General features: G+C 35.4%; 1 non-coding gene across 1 annotated transcript; it reads right to left on the bottom strand.

The window, feature by feature from the left end:
- Nucleotides 1-16,515: 16,515 nt before the first annotated feature.
- On the bottom strand, nt 16,516-16,621 carry LOC128290828 (small nucleolar RNA R71). Its single transcript, XR_008280613.1, has one exon. It is a non-coding gene; the product is annotated as a small nucleolar RNA R71 (small nucleolar RNA).
- Nucleotides 16,622-17,683: the final 1,062 nt, after the last annotated feature.

The following is a 17,683-nucleotide window of genomic DNA, read 5'->3' as shown; positions in this document are numbered from 1 at the left end:
TCCTCATTCCTGCTATTAATCTCATCAAAATAAGGTTTTAAACGGGTGTTGTTTACCTTAAAAGTGTCGAACTTGGGATGACTCACCTCGACTTTACTGAATGGGAAAATGCTGAGTACCGTAAGAGGGATATCCTCATTCAATGTGGTAATGACAATGTGGGGATCTGAAGCATCTAATAAGACTCTATCTCCAACCTTAAGTTGATTTAGAAAGGGATTGAGCTCATTCCGTCATAGATTCTGTTTGTCAGGTGTTCTCGGTGATTCATCTAGCTCCACAATTTGTAGCATTCGATCTTCATGAATGGGTTCTCTACTATTACTTCAGAATGGTTCATGTACTTCCTTTAGACTCATTTCCTGCAAAGAAGGTTGCACCATATTGTCAGTTTTAGTAGAATGGTTTAGACGATCACCTTTAATTTCCATTGTGTTGCCAGAATTGCGAGCTTGAAGGGTGATTGTTTCGTCTTCCACACGGAGTGTAAGTTCACTTGTACCAACATCAATAATTGTTTTAGCAGTTGCTAACAAGGGCCTTCCTAGAACTAAAGGAGTGTTACTATCCTCCTCTATGTCTAGAACAATGAAGTCAACGGGAAATGTAAATTTATCAATTTTAACTAGCACATCTTCAATAATTCCCCTAGGAAATCTTATAGTTTTATCTGCTAATTGAATGCTCATCCTAGTCTGTTTGGGTTTCCCAAGACCTAATTGCTTAAACATTTTGTAAGGCATGACGTTGATACTAGCCCCTAAATCAGCTAATGCATTATTAATATCTAAACTACCAATTAAGCAAGGAATCATAAAACTCCCTGGATCTTTTAGTTTGTTGGGTAGTTTATTTTGAAGAATAGCTGAGCAAACTGCGTTTTGCTCCACATGCGATGCCTCGTCCAACTTCCGCTTATTTGCTAAAAGCTCCTTTAAAAATTTCATTGTGTTTGGCATCTGCGATAAGGCTTCAACAAATGGTAAGTTAATATGTAATTTTTTTAAGAGTTTAAGGAATTTACCAAATTTTTCATCTGAGCGGTCTTTCCTTGTCGCGTTGGGGTATGGCACACGAGGCTTACATTTGACATTCACCGATTTGTTTTTATTGTGATCTACCTCACCTTGACCTTTGCTTACCATAGTTTCTTGCCTCGGTTCTGGCTCAGGCTCAACAAATTCTTCTTCATTTTGAACATTAATCGTGTTGAGTTGTTCCCTTGGGTTAGGTTCAGTATTAATTGGCAAGCTACCTTATGGTCATTCGAAGATTAGTTTGGAAAGCTGGCTTATCTAAGTTTCGAGCCCTTCGATCGACGCTTGTTGATTTTTAAGTGCTATCTCAGTGTTCTGGAAATGAGTTTCTGACACCGATATAAACTTTGAGAGCATCTCTTCAAGGTTTGGCTTCTTTTCCTGTTGGTAGGGTGGTTGTTTGTAGTGACATCTTCTCTATAAACTCATAAGCATCTTCAGGTGTTTTATTATTGATCCGCCAGCAGCTGCGTGAACCATTTGTCGAGTCAAAGGATTCAGGCCATTATGGAATGTTTGAACATGTAGCCAAAGTGGTAGCCCATGGTGAGGGAACCTTCTTAGTAAGTCTTTGTATCTTTCCCATGAATCGTAAAGAGTTTCTAAGTCCATCTGCACAAACGAAGAGATATCATTACATAATTTAGCCCTTTTAGTCGGCAGAAAATATTTTAATAGAAATTTTTCAGTCATTTGTTCCCAAGTAGTGACTGAATCTCATGGTAATGAGTTCAACCACTATTTAGCTTTATTTCTCAATGAAAAAGGGAATAACCGAAGATGAATGGAATCATCAAAAACACCATTAATTTTAAATGTATCGCATAGTTCTAAGAAGTTTGCTATGTGAGCGTTGGGATCTTCATCCTGCAAACCATCAAACTGAACAAATTGCTGTATTATTTGAATAGTGTTAGGTTTTAGTTCAAAAGTATTTGTAGCTACAGCAGGTCTAACTATGTTGATTCAGTTCCTGTTAAAGAAGGTTTAGCATAATCATACATAGTGCGCGGAGCAGGATTTTGTTTAACCACAATTGCAGGAGGTAGCTGATTGCTTGGTTTTCAGCCATCTCTTCAGTTGCGGGTTGAGTATCATCCTCTTGCTCGTTCTCTATGTATCTTAAGCTTTGCCTTATTTCTCTTTGGTTTCTGTGAACTGTGTGATCGATTTCTTCGTCAAAAAGTAGTGGTCCTGACGGGTTTCTTCTAGTCATAAACTATAAAAACCTGCCAAGAGAAGGAAAAAGTAAATTAACAAGTAATAATAATAAAAAAATTAAATTAAATTGCAAGAAAAATAAATGGCTAAAGTAATAAAAATTGAGTGTTCCTAATATCTTAGTTCCCCGTAACGGCGCCAAAAACTTGATCGCGTGATTTCGTGACAGGTTTTAAATATTTATAATTAATCGTTCTTGAAACTAACTATTATCGCGATGTAGGCAAGTGTACTTATCAAACAATAGTATAGTTTTAGTAAGACCGGATTGTCGAACCCAAAGGAACTAAAAGTACTAGTAATGACTGTCTTTTTATTATCTAGCCTAAGAATAAAAAGGTTTTTGTTTTAACTAACTAATTATCTAAACTAAGAATTCACAGAGAATAGAATTGGGAAATTGCTTTTGGGAAAATCGATTGAATTAAGACAATACCTAAGGAAAACTCCACCTAGACTGTACTTGTTATTCTGGCTCCGAATTGGACAATTTATTCATTTAACTTATTCCGTAGAGATCCCTAAGTTATGTTATTATCCCTGATAAACGCCAAATTAAACATATTTTTACCCCAAATACCTAGCATATTTATGGATTTTTATTACTAGATTTATGGATTTTGGTGCTCTTAATCCGGTTATTTCATGTTTTCTAGTCAGGAGAGCACCAAGAGTCAAAAGGAGCCAAAAACGAGCCAAAAAGGGACAAAACGAACCAAATCGAGAAGATGACACGACCTAAGCCTTGCCACACGGGCAACTCACACGCCTGTGCCTTTCGAGGGTGTCGACCAAGGCTTTCATGATTTACATGGCCTGGCCATTGACCCACATGGCCATGTACAATTTAACAGATCGAACACGGCCTGGCAATCATGTCACACGGCCGTGGCACACGGGTGTGTCCCTTTTTCAAAGAGTTGTATTTTACACAGAAAAAGATACTTAGGGAGGAAGAAAGCCAATCCAAAGCCTATATAAACACCCTAAGTATGACTTAGAAAGGGGCCGCTCTCTCCAGAACTTTTAGAGTCTGAGCAACAAGACGCAGGAATTACTTGAAGAAAGCCAGACATTTATCCCAAAAGCCGGAGCTACTCCAAGACTGAAGATCTCTCTTAGAATTCCTTCAGGGGTTTTAGAGTGTTATTTATGTTTTGTTATTTTCATACTTTTGAGATGTGCTCTTATTTTATTATGAACTAAACCCCTTAGATACCAAAGGGGGTTGAAACCTATGATGGATCTTGTTATTATTATTTGAACTGTATGATAAATACTTGATTTGTTCTTAATTCTGTGTTTTTAATGCTTGAGTTAATATTCCGGGTATTAATTCATGATTTGATGTGCTTATGCAGAGGAGCAAAAGTCCCTGTCTAAGAGTAGATTTGGCATAATTAAGCGGAGTTGATCGAACGCCTAGAAATAGGGTTATGAGATTTTACCGAATTAGGGTGAAACCTAATATGGGAGTCCATAGATTGATTTACTGCTTCCCTAGGGGTTTTAATTAAGAAAGAGATTTCGATTAATTCAACTAAGGGTTAGATGTTATTAGTCTCGAAAGAGATAATAATATAGGTTAAGGAGTCTCACGGATCAAGTCAAGTGAATAAATCGTCTGGTTCAGAGTCAGATAACAAGTGATGTGACACCCGTAATGTGACCCTAGTCGGGAAGTGGTTTCGGGACCACAAAACCGAGTCATAAAAATAATTAGCTGTCATATTTGATGCTTATTATATGTATATATGCATGTGTGAAAATTTCATATTTGAATTTTGTTTAATTGTAGGTGAATTCTAGTAAATAGGACTTACGTGAGAAAATTTAGAAATGTGCTAGGCAAATGTAAAGTGGCCTATTAATGCATGTTATAGAAATGATGGGGTTGCATGTCAAATAGCCCAAAATTTGAGCTAATGGCCGGCCATGCTATGGGTCATAGCATACTTTAAGCATGGTGTGTTAATGCTTCATGTTGGAAAGAATAAAATAAAAGAGTTAGTAATAAAATAAGGGGATGAAGGGTGAAGAAAAGAAAAAAAAAAGTATCATCTTGTTCTTCTTAGCCGTACAAGAAGAAGAAAGTTTTGGTTGCTTTAATTTTTGACTTAGAAGATGGCTAGAAGGAGGAAAACTATGATTTTAGCTAGTTAGGTAGCTGAAATTTCAAGTAACCCAGTAATCCATCGAAGAAGAAGGAGAGGGCTGCAACAAAAAAAAAAAAAATGGAGACACTTGCATGTTGAAGGAAACTAAGGATTTAGCTTGTTAGAGTTGTATCCTAAGTTGGTAAGTTTTCTAAGCTCTCCTCTATCTTTATCTATGTTGTAAAGAAAAATGATAATGGGTTGTGGTTGGAAGGCATGAATGTGGGTTGTAGAAAAGAAAAGCTCTTGGATTAGTTGTAAAATTACTACCAGTCAATTTTGTGCCTTCGTTATGCTGTCCAAAATTTGAACAAATTAATGGTTCTATTTTCATGCCAATTAGGGGTTGATAAATTGAGTTTAATAGCTAAAATATTATGTTATTCTTACTAAGTTTCAATTGTTAGTAGTGACATAACAATTTGACAATTAAATGCATAAATGACTGCTGGAAATTTGCAGCTTGAAAACAAATTGTTCCAGCATGTAAATGCTGATTTGAATGTGCTGTAATATGAGGAGAAATTGGTCTACTGCATGCTTGAAATAAAAGAGAACAATGGTTGTTAAATATTAGTTTTGTTGCTAATCGAATGGGTTTAATTCATTGTTCAAGGGGCTATAAATTGGTGTTAATTAAGCTATTCGGATGGTTTAATAAAACAGCCTGAATGTTAAATAATGCTTGCTGTCCAGATTGAAATTATGCTAGAAGGTTGAACAATTGTTGTTCAAATGAAACTTTGGAGTGTTTAATGGACTCCATGTTGCTAAAATTTACATGAATAGAAATTTCTAAGCTTAAATTGTAAGAATTTGAGTTGTGTGGTTTAAATTATCAATCTTTCTTCCTAGCCGAATATGTGTTTATAAAGTTAAGTTGTTAAATAGATTTTGAAGTTAGCCCATGTATTTATTTTTGAATTTAAGAAGAATGATACATTCGACTATGCTTTGATGTGAATGAATTGTTGTTATGTGAATAAATATTTGTTTGATGATATATGTATTTGGAAATGAGATAAAATGTGTATTAAGGTAAGTTTCATGGTGATTATGCTTGTGATGTAGGGTTAATATTCAGCATTGAGTAATGTGGGGTAAGGTGATTAATCGGCTATGAGATTAGCTAAATTGAATAGGTATGTTTAATGATATGCTTAGTATAATGTATGATCTTATAACTTGGTTTGGTATTGAGATAAAGGTTAGATGTATGATTGGATTTGGTATGTGTTAAATTGGTTAATCAAAGATTAAATGATATGTGATTGCCAAATGTGATTGTTAAGTGAATAATATTAGTTAAGTACTTAAGCAAATCTATTGTTTTACTTAAGCTTAAGAGCAAAGAGGATCAAAGTCGGATAGGGGAAAAGAGAAAGTAAGCGAATAGCCATGGACATCTAATAAATCGACCACTTCCGAGGTAAGTTTTAAGTGATTAAACGTTGAGTAAATTCAATCATAATAGAACATAATGAGTTGATTTAATAAGATATGATGTGGCCATGATATGTTTTAAACTCAAATGGTAAGTTCATAAGTGTTTGGACTTGAAATTTAAGAGCAAATTGTAATAATTTGCTTAGGACAGCAGCAGTAACGTGATTTTAGAAAATCACCATAAATTGTTGGTGTGGAATTATAGGCTGAATAAAATATGTAATCAAAGCTTAATTAGTCTAGTTCCTTATAAAAGAGGCCGTGTGAGCAAAGAAATTTCCTATAAAGAGATATTTAAAGTTGTGTGAGACGGTGTCAGAATGACTCCGAAATCCCCTGTTCTGTTTTTAGAAAATCGTTATAATTTGCACAAAAATGGTTATAAGGTAAAATTTATATGCTTAGACTCCTTAATGAGTCTAGTTTCAAATAAAATTGAATATAACACATTTTGAATTCTGTACAATGAGAAATCTGATTCGTAGGGAGGAGCGGTCAGATTAGTCGAACAGTGAAACAGGGGAAAATTTTAAGAAAAATCTGGTATTGATTGGCCACACCTAAAATTCTGAAAATTTTATGGGTGAAAGATACATGAGTCTATATTCGGGGAAAATTAACGGCAATTGATTTTGAGTTTTGTAGCTCCAGTTATAAACAATTTAGTAACTGTTGCTCAGGAAAACTGCTTGTAGTGAATATGTGATTTTGTTGTAAACTTTGATGAAACTATTTGAGTTGCTTATAAGCTATTGCTGAAATTGATGTACAAGAAAAATATGAAATATGTATGAGATATATATATGTGATAAGGCCTAATGGCGATGTGATGAATGTGAAAGTGTGTATATATGTGATAAGGCCTAATGGCGATGTGATGAATGTGAAAGTGTGTATATATGTGATAAGGCCTAATGGCCGATGTGATGAATGTGAAAGTGTATATATGTGATAAGGCGAATGGCCAATGTGATGAATGTGAAAGTGTATATATGTGATAGCCGAGTGGCCAACGTGATGGATGTGGAAGTGTATAAATGTGATAAGTCCCGAAGGGCATTTGTGTTAGTACTATATCCGGGTTAAAACCCCGCAGGCTTTATGCGAGAATATTATCACCGATTAATGACCGTAGGCTTCATGCTCGTACTATATCCGAGCTCTAATGACCCGATGACTACGTGTGGAGATTTTGTCCGGGTAAGCCCCGAACTAAAGGTTTTGCTAAAGATTCAAGTAAAGCGTAAGATTATGCAACTTCACAGTGACAATTAGTAATAAATACGCTCAATGCGTTAAGTTGGTCAGGTATGTATTTTGAGATTATATTTAAGTTTGATTTAGACTAAATCACAAGGTCGTTATGTGATGCACATGTGAGTAAAGCAATAAGACTGTTCTATGATTATTGTGCATTTGGTCAATGTGGGAAGTCGTAAAATATGTAATGTACCTATGATCATAAGAGGTCACCATCAAGTGAGAATTTATCGCCTATTACATATGATGAGATGTGCATATTCAGAAAAGGGGATGGTATGCCCGAAGGAAGAGTGAAATAAAAATACGAACAACTATGTTATAATTTGATTGTTATCTGTTGACACTGCTTGAAACTTACTAAGCATTGTAATGCTTACTCCGTGTACTTTGTTTCCTCATTTTATAGATCTCATTTGGAAGCTCTGAGGCTCGGGGATCGTCAACAACTAGTCACATTATCACCATCCATTGTTTGGTACTGCTACGTTTTGGAATATCTTATGGCATGTATAGAATAGACTAGTAGTGAGAGGATATTTTGGTTAATGTATAGGACTACCCTTTTGTTGTAGGTCATGTACCTTTCGGTTTTGTGTAAATTTGGATAGCCATGCGAAAATGGCTTAAGTATACTGGATCATAGCATTATAATCGTTTTGTATGTCGTCCGTCGAGAGGTATGGAAATGTTGGTAACGGCTAGTCATGGGAATGGTTATTCATGATCACCTTTGGTATATGTATGACAAACTCTAGTTGATCCATGGAGGATCATGAAATAGGTAAAGTTTACCTTAAAAATAGATGCTGGCAGCAGCAGTGATGTGAATGTGAAAAATCTCTAAAAATAGTAGAAATGGAATTAAATAGCGAATAAATTATGTAACCAAACCTTGATGAATCTATTTTCATAGGAAAGTAACGAAACGATCATATGAACAATATGTTAAGAGATATTTAAGTTTTCGTGAGACAGGGCCAGAACGGTTTCTGGATTCCATGTTCCGACTTTGGAAATTTATTATAAATTAACCAGAGATAATTAGAAGTCATGCCATATATGTACAGATTCCTTTTTGAGTCTAGTTTCCTTAGAAGCAAGCGGCATAAGCATTGAAGTCCTGTACAAGGCGTTATCTAAGTCGCATTGCAGAAAGGTCAGTGTAGTCGAACCTTGTAACAGGGGAGACTTTAACTAATAAACTGTACTAATTGGCCCGACCAAAAATTCTAGAAACAAATTTGTAGATGCATATATGAGTCTAGTTTTAGGGAAAAATCACGAAACTGATTTTGGAGTTGTGGAACTCAAGATATGATTTTTAAGGTGACAGTGACGCAGTTAGCCAACTGCCTGGAACTTTTAAAAAAAAATGGACTGTGTAAGTAAATGCACTAAGCCGTTAACCCCTCGTGTCAGACTCCGGCGACGGTCTCGGGTACGGGGTGTTACAGTTTTATTGGTATCAGAGCTACGGTTTAGTCGATTCTAGGACTAACGTAGCACGCGTGAGTCTATTTATACATGCCATAAAGTGATAAAATGATGGTGTGATGATTTTTGACTATTAAAATGTGGTTGCTGTATGGTAATGAATCTTGATCCCGATCGAGCTGTAGCAAGCTTCTGACTATGAGAATTTGCGATATAACTTCACTTAGGTATGCCTAAATTATTAAGTTGATCAGGTACGTATCATGTACACATATTTGAATTTCGATTTGGATTGAATTAAGGGTATAAGTGATGCAATTTTGAAAGAGTGTTATGACTATAAATGTGATTTTTGTATGTGGCTATGGAACTGGAAGTTGAATGGTCGATAAGCATGTTGTGTTTGTATTCAAGTAACATAAATGATTTACTAATGTGTATTGCTATATGTGTATATGTACATGAGAATTGAGAGTGATCTATCCGGGCTAAATCCCGAAGAGCATTCGTGCTAGTGATGTATCCGGACTAAGTTCCGAAGAGCATTCGTGCTAGTGATGTATCCGGACTAAGTTTCGAAGAGCATTCGTGCTAGTGATGTATCCGGACTAAGTTCGAAGAGCATTCGTGCTAGTGATGTATCCGGACTAAGTTCCGAAGAGCATTCGTGCTAGTGATGTATCCGGACTAAGTTTGAAGAGCATTCGTGCTAGTGATGTATCCGGACTAAGTTCAGAAGAGCATTCGTGCTAGTGATGTATCCGGACTAAGTTCCGAAGAGCATTCGTGCTAGTGATGTATCCGGACTAAGTTCCGAAGAGCATTCGTGCTAGTAATGCAACCGGACTAAGTCCCGAAGAGCATTCGTGCTAGTGATGTATCCGGGCTAGGTCCCGAAGAGCAATCATCTTTGGTGGCGTGTATTCGGACGCCGTGCCTAGTAGGCTTCGTCTTGTAATTTGAGCAAAGTTTAAGTGTTCATTACTATACGAATTCAAACTTAAATGAGATGATATGTTTAAAAGTGTACATACATGATGTTTATAGACTTGGTTAAGTCATTTCAATGTGTAATAACGAATGAATAAGAGCACTATGTGTGTGAATGATTAGAGGCACTGTGTGTGTGCAAATTCCTTTAACCGAGCATTATGAGTGCGAGATCGGTCGATGGGCACTAAGTGTGTGAAGTGGAATTCATGTAAGACCTAAATGCGGGACGAAGGCATTGATTTGAGATAGTGTGTAAGACCATGTCCGGGACATGGCACCGCTCGATATGTGAGAATATGTAAGACCATATCTAGGATATGGCATTGTAAGAGCTATATGTGCTTAATGAGTATCCGTAATGATTTCGAATGATTCAACGGGTATATTTAAGATGATAAATTAAGTAAGATCAGAATAAGTGATACAAGTATGTACGGAAGGTATGAGAAAATCAGATGAAAGTAAAAAGATGGTGGATATGTTGTTAAGAAATGAATTCAAGTTATAAATGTGTTACGGATTTAGTCTATGGAATGCTTGGTATATGAAGTCATATGTGCTATTGCTAAATGACCCCTATTTTTTGTTGTTAATCATATTCAAGAAATTATTTCGATTAAGTTCGACATTTGAAAGTCTGTAAGAATTTGTGATGAATGCTGATAATTTTGGATATATGGGTTACGTGCTAACATAAATCCCATGCCGATGTACTATACGAGGCTTTATGCCTAATCGACTGTATACGGGTAGCATTAACGGTGATTGAATGTGCTGAATGAATTAAATGTTCAGGTGTGTGGAAGTTGAATTTTCTGTTGGAAATAAGTTAAGTTGAATATTGAGATACGATGGAGGTATAAAGGATATTTATTGGGGTTTGAGTATGTGTGTACTTTCGGTCATGTTACAGCTTATACATGAATGAAAATGTGGGTTACAAATATGTGGGTTGATGATGTGAATTATACATGTTAATATGTACTTAATATGTGTTTGAAATGCATTTGTGAATTAAATTAAGTGATTATTGCTTATGAAATCAAGAAAATGAGATACATGTGCATACTTGTAGAAATGTTTATGTATTTGTTTTAAGATAAAAAATGATTTTGTAGATTGATGCGAAATCAGTAGTGAATTACAATTGCTATCGATGAGCTAATGTCTATATGGATATAATTCAATAAGAGGATGTTATCCTAAACTATGCATCGGTAGAAATTTTCGAGGACAAAAATCCCTAAAGGGGGGGAGAGTTGTGACACCCCTAATGTGACCCTAGTTGGGAAGTGGTTTCGGGACCACAAAACCGAGTCATAAAAATAATTAGCTGTCATATTTGATGCTTATTATATGTATATATGCATGTGTGAAAATTTCATATTTTAATTTTGTTTAATTGTAGGTGAATTCTAGTAAATAGGACTTATGTGAGAAAATTTAGAAATGTGCTAGGCAAATGTAAAGTGGCCTATTAATGCATGTTATAGAAATGATGGGGTTGCATGTCAAATTGCCCAACATTTGAGCTAGTGGCTAGCCATGCTATGGGTCATAGCATATTTTAAGCATGGTGTGTTAATGCTTCATGTTGGAAAGAATAAAATAAAAGAGTTAGTAATAAAATAAGGGGATGAAGGGTGAAGAAAAGAAAAAAAAGAGTATCATCTTGTTCTTCTTAGCCGTACAAGAAGAAGAAAGTTTTTGGTTGCTTTAATTTTTGACTTAGAAGATGGCTAGAAGGAGGAAAAACTATGATTTTAGCTAGTTAGGTAGCTGAAATTTCAAGTAACCCGTAATCCATCGAAGAAGAAGGAGAGGGCTGCAACAAAAGAAAAAAAAATGGAGACGACTTGCATGTTGAAGGAAACTAAGGATTTAGCTTGTTAGGAGTTGTATCCTAAGTTGGTAAGTTTTCTAAGCTCTCCTCTATCTTTATCTATGTTGTAAAGAAAAATGATGATGGGTTGTGGTTGGAAGGCATGAATGTGGGTTGTAGAAAAGAAAAGCTCTTGGATTAGTTGTAAAAATTACTACCATCCAATTTTGTGCCTCCGTTATGCTGTCCAAAATTTGAACAAATTAATGGTTTCTATTTTCATGCCAATAAGGGGTTGATAAATTGAGTTTAATAGCTAAAATATTATGTTATTCTTACTAAGTTTCAATTGTTAGTAGTGACGTAACAATTTGACAATTAAATGCATAAATGACTGTTGGAAATTTGCAGCTTGAAAACAAATTGTTCCAGCATGTAAATGCTGATTTGAATGTGCTGTAATATGAGGAGAAATTGGTCTACTGCATGCTTGAAATAAAAGAGAACAATGGTTGTTAAATATTAGTTTTGTTGCTAATCGAATGGGTTTAATTCATTGTTCAAGGGCTATAAATTGGTGTTAATTAAGCTATTCGGATGGTTTAATAAAACAGCACTGAATGTTAAATAATGCTTGCTGTCCAGATTGAAATTATGCTAGAAGGTTGAACAATTGTTGTTCAAATGAAACTTTGGAGTGTTTAATGGACTCCATGTTGCTAAAATTTACATGAATAGAAATTTCTAAGCTTAAATTGTAAGAATTTGAGTTGTGTGGTTTAAATTATCAATCTTTCTTCCTAGCCGAATATGTGTTTATAAAGTTAAGTTGTTAAATAGATTTTGAAGTTAGCCCATGTATTTATTTTTGAATTTAAGAAGAATGATACATTCGACTATGCTTTGATGTGAATGAATTGTTGTTATGTGAATAAATATTTGTTTGATGATATATGTATTTGGAAATGAGATAAAATGTGTATTAAGGTAAGTTTCATGGTGATTATGCTTGTGATGTAGGGTTAATATTCAGCATTGAGTAATGTGGGGTAAGGTGATTAATCGGCTATGAGATTAGCTAAATTGAATAGGTATGTTTAATGATATGCTTAGTATAATGTATGATCTTATAACTCGGTTTGGTATTGAGATAAAGGTTAGATGTATGATTGGATTTGGTATGTGTTAAATTGGTTAATCAAAGATTAAATGATATGTGATTGCCAAATGTGATTGTTAAGTGAATAATATTAGTTAAGTACTTAAGCAAATCTATTGTTTTACTTAAGCTTAAGAGCAAAGAGGATCAAAGTCGATAGGGAAAAGAGAAAGTAAGCGAATAGCCATGGACATCTAATCGTCGACCACTTCGAGGTAAGTTTTAAGTGATTAAGCGTTGAGTAAATTCAATCATAATAGAACATAATGAGTTGATTTAATAAGATATGATGTGGCCATGATATGTTTTAAACTCAAATGGTAAGTTCATAAGTGTTTGGACTTGGAAATTTAAGAGCAAATTGTAATAATTTGCTTAGGACAGCAGCAGTAACGTGATTTTAGAAAATCACCATAAATTGTTGGTGTGGAATTATAGGCTGAATAAAATATATAATCAAAGCTTAATTAGTCTAGTTCCTTATAAAAGAGGCCGTGTGAGCAAAGAAATTTCCTATAAAGAGATATTTAAAGTTGTGTGAGACGGTGTCAGAATGACTCCGAAATCCCCTGTTCTGTTTTTAGAAAATCGTTATAATTTGCACAAAAATGGTTATAAGGTAAAATTTATATGCTTAGACTCCTTAATGAGTCTAGTTTCAAATAAAATTGAATATAACACATTTTGAATTCTGTACAATGAGAAATCTGATTCGTAGGGAGGAGTGGTCAGATTAGTCAAACAGTGAAACAGGGGAAAATTTTAAGAAAAATCTGGTATTGATTGGCCACACCTAAAATTCTGAAAATTTTATGGGTGAAAGATACATGAGTCTATATTTGGGGAAAATTAACGGCAATTGATTTTGAGTTTTGTAGCTCCAGTTATAAACAATTTAGTGACTGTTGCTCAGGAAAACTGCTTGTAGTGAATATGTGATTTTGTTGTAAACTTTGATGAAACTATTTGAGTTGCTTATAAGCTATTGCTGAAATTGATGTACAAGAAAAATATGAAATATGTATGAGATATATATATGTGATAAGGCCTAATGGCCGATGTGATGAATGTGAAAGTGTGTATATATGTGATAAGGCCTAATGGCCGATGTGATGAATGTGAAAGTGTGTATATATGTGATAAGGCCTAATGGCCGATGTGATGAATGTGAAAGTGTATATATGTGATAAGGCCGAATGGCCAATGTGATGAATGTGAAAGTGTATATATGTGATAGGGCCGAGTGGCCAACGTGATGGATGTGGAAGTGTATAAATGTGATAAGTCCCGAAGGGCATTTGTGTTAGTACTATATCCGGGTTAAAACCCCGCAGGCTTTATGCGAGAATATTATCACCGATTAATGACCGTAGGCTTCATGCTCGTACTATATCCGAGCTCTAATGACCCGATGACTACGTGTGGAGATTTTATCCGGGTAAGCCCCGAACTAAAGGTTTTGCTAAAGATTCAAGTAAAGCGTAAGATTATGCAACTTCACAGTGACAATTAGTAATAAATACGCTCAATGCGTTAAGTTGGTCAGGTATGTATTTTGAGATTATATTTAAGTTTGATTTAGACTAAATCACAAGGTCGTTATGTGATGCACATGTGAGTAAAGCAATAAGACTGTTCTATGATTATTGTGCATTTGGTCAATGTGGGAAGTCAGGTAAAAATATGTAATGTACCTATGATCATAAGAGGTCACCATCAAGTGAGAATTTATCTACCTATTACATATGATGAGATGTGCATATTCGGAAAAGGGGATGGTATGCCCGAAGGAAGAGTGAAATAAAAATACGAACAACTATGTTATAATTTGATTGTTATCTGTTGACTTTGCTTGAAACTTACTAAGCATTGTAATGCTTACTCCGTGTACTTTGTTTCCTCTGTTTTATAGATCTCATTTGGAAGCTACGAGGCTCGGGGATCGTCGACAACTAGTCACATTATCACCATCCTTTGTTTGGTACTGCTACGTTTTGGAATATCTTATGGCATGTATAGAATAGACTAGTAGTGAGAGGATATTTTGGTTAATGTATAGGACTACTCTTTTGTTGTAGGTCATGTACCTTTCGGTTTTGTGTAAATTTGGATATAGCGAAAATGGCTTAAGTATCTTTGGATCATAGCATTATAATCGTTTTGTATGTAAATGCTGTCGAGAGGTATGGAAATGTTGGTAACGGCTAGTCATGGGAATGGTTATTCATGATCACCTTTGGTATATGTATGACAAACTCTAGTTGATCCATGGAGGATCATGAAATTGGTAAAGTTTACCTTAAAAATAGATGCTGGCAGCAGCAGTGATGTGAATCTGAAAAATCTCTAAAAATAGTAGGAATGGAATTAAATAGTGAATAAATTATGTAACCAAACCTTGATGAATCTATTTTCATAGGAAAGTAACGAAACGATCATATGAACAATATGTTAAGAGATATTTAAGTTTTCGTGAGACAGGGCCAGAACGGTTTCTGGATTCCCTGTTCCGACTTTGGAAATTCATTATAAATTAACCAGAGATAATTAGAAGTCATGCCATATATGTACAGATTCCTTTTTGAGTCTAGTTTCCTTAGAAGCAAGAGGAATAAGCATTGAAGCCTTGTACAAGGAGTTATCTAAGTCGCATTGCAGGAAGGTCAGTGTAGTCGAACCCTGTAACAGGGGATATTTAACTAATAAACTGTACTAATTGGCCTGACCAAAAATTCTAGAAAAAAATTTGTAGATGCATATATGAGTCTAGTATCAGGGAAAAATCACAAAACTGATTTTCGAGTTGTGGAACTCAAGATATGATTTTTAAGGTGACAGTGACGCAGTTAGCCAACTACCTGGAACTTTTAAAAAAAAAATAGACTGTGTAAGTAAATGGATTAAGCCGTTAACCCCTCGTGTCCGACTCCGGCGACGGTCTCGGGTACGGGATGTTACAAGTGAAATCTAGGTGGAATCCTCCTTGGGTGTCATCTTTATCAATTACTGTTCTTCAAGTCTTTTTCCAAATTTTCTCTTTGCTTTAGTTTAGTTAGTTAATTAGTTTAATAAACAACCCCTCTTTATTTCTAGGTTAAATAATAAAAAGATAGTTATTACTAGTACTTTTGGTTCCCTTGGGTACGATATCCCGGTCTTTCCATTACTATACTATTGTTCGATAGGTGCGCTTGCCTTTTCGTCGTGATAATAATTAGTCTAGATTTGATTTTCATTATAAATATTTATTACTTGTTACGAATCACGCGATCAAGTTTTTGGCACCGTTGCCGGGGAACTAAATATTAGGAACGCTCAATTTTTATTACTTTAGCCATTTATTTTTCTTGCAAATTAATTTTATTATTATTATTATTTATTAATTTACTTTTTCCTTCTCTTGGCAGGTTTTTATAGTTTATGACTAGAAGATACCCATCGGGACCATTACTTTTGACGAAGAAATTGATCGCACATTCAGAGAAACCAAAGAGAAATAAGCGCGACTTAAGATACGAGAACGATCAAGATGATGATACTCAACCCCAACCGACGAGATGGCTGAAAACCAAGGGAATCAACTACCTCCTACAATTGTGGCTAATCAAAATCTTGCTCCACGCATACGATGTATGATTATGCTAAACCCTCTTTAACAGAACCGAATCTAGTATAGTTAGACCTCATGAGCATAAATACTTTTGAATTAAAACCTAACACTATTCGGATGATCTGAGGTTTGTTCATTTTGATGGTTTGCAGGATGAAGATCCCAACGCTCACTTAGCAAATTTTCTGGAATTTTACGATACATTCAAAATCAATGGTGTTTTTTATGATCCCATTTGTCTTTGGTTATTTCCCTTTTCACTGAGAAACAAACCTAAACAGTGGTTGAACTCGTTACCATGAGAGTCAATTACTACTTGGAGAAAATGACCAAAAAATTTTTACTAAAATACTTTCCGCCGGCTAAAATGGCTGAATTACGTAATAATATCTCTTCTTTTGTGTAGATGGATTTAGAAACACTTAACGATGCATGGGAGAGATACAAGGACTTAATGAGAAGGTGCCATCACCATGGGTTACCACTTTAGCTGCAAGTACAAACATTCCACAATGGTTTGAATCCCTTGACTCGGCAAATGGTTGACGCAGCTATTGGTGGAACCATCAACAATAAAACACCTGAAGAGGCTTATGAATTCATTGAAGAAATGTCACTAAATAACTATCAGTGGCAAGTCATGAGGAATAAGTCAACAAAAAGAGCTGGCGTTTATAACGTTGACTCAGTTACTATGCTGTCAAATCAGGTAGAACTTCTCAATAAAAAAATTTGATGGTTTACTTGGCTCTACACAGGTACATCCAGTATGAGGTGTGATGCAAGTGGACGAGGTGTGCATACAGAATATCAATCCTTCAATCCCACAACCAAAGAGGAACAAGTCAACTATATGGGTAACAATAACTTTAGATCTCAAAATAACCCATACAGTAATACTTAAAATGCAGGTTGGAGGAACCATCCAAATTTCTCCTAGGGTGGTCAAGGAAACCAAAAGCCACAAAATCCTCAGGGTTTTCAACAACCACCCTACCAACAGTAAAAGAAGGCAAATCTTGAAGAGATGCTCTCAAAGTTCATATCAGTGTCAGAAACCCGTTTCCAAAATACCGAGATAGCACTTAAAAATTAACAAGCATCGATCCAAGGACTAGAAACTCAGATAGGCCAGCTTTCCAAACTGATCTCCGAACGACCACAAGGTAGTTTGCCAAGTAAAACTGAACCTAACCCAAGGGAACAACTCAACACAATTAATACTCAAGATGACGAAGGAGTCGTTGAGCCTGAACCAAAACCAAGGCAAGAAACTGTGGTAAACAAAGGGAGAGATGAGGTAGGTCAAGATACAAACAAACCAGTGACTGTCAAATATAAACCTCGTGTGTCATACCCTAACGCGACAAGGAAAGACAGCTCAAGCGAACAATTCGGTAAATTCCTTAAACTTTTGAAAAAATTACATATTAACTTACCGTTTATTGAAGCTTTGTCGTAGATGCCAAATGCAATGAAATTTTTAAAAGAGATTTTAGTAAAAAAGCAGAAGTTGGACGAAGTATCGCATCTGGAGCTAAA

Source organism: Gossypium arboreum, chromosome 3 (assembly GCF_025698485.1).
Source record: "Gossypium arboreum isolate Shixiya-1 chromosome 3, ASM2569848v2, whole genome shotgun sequence".
Classification (NCBI taxonomy): domain Eukaryota; kingdom Viridiplantae; phylum Streptophyta; class Magnoliopsida; order Malvales; family Malvaceae; genus Gossypium; species Gossypium arboreum.
Note: the sequence above shows the minus strand (reverse complement) of the source record. Positions and strands in the feature narration are given on the sequence as shown.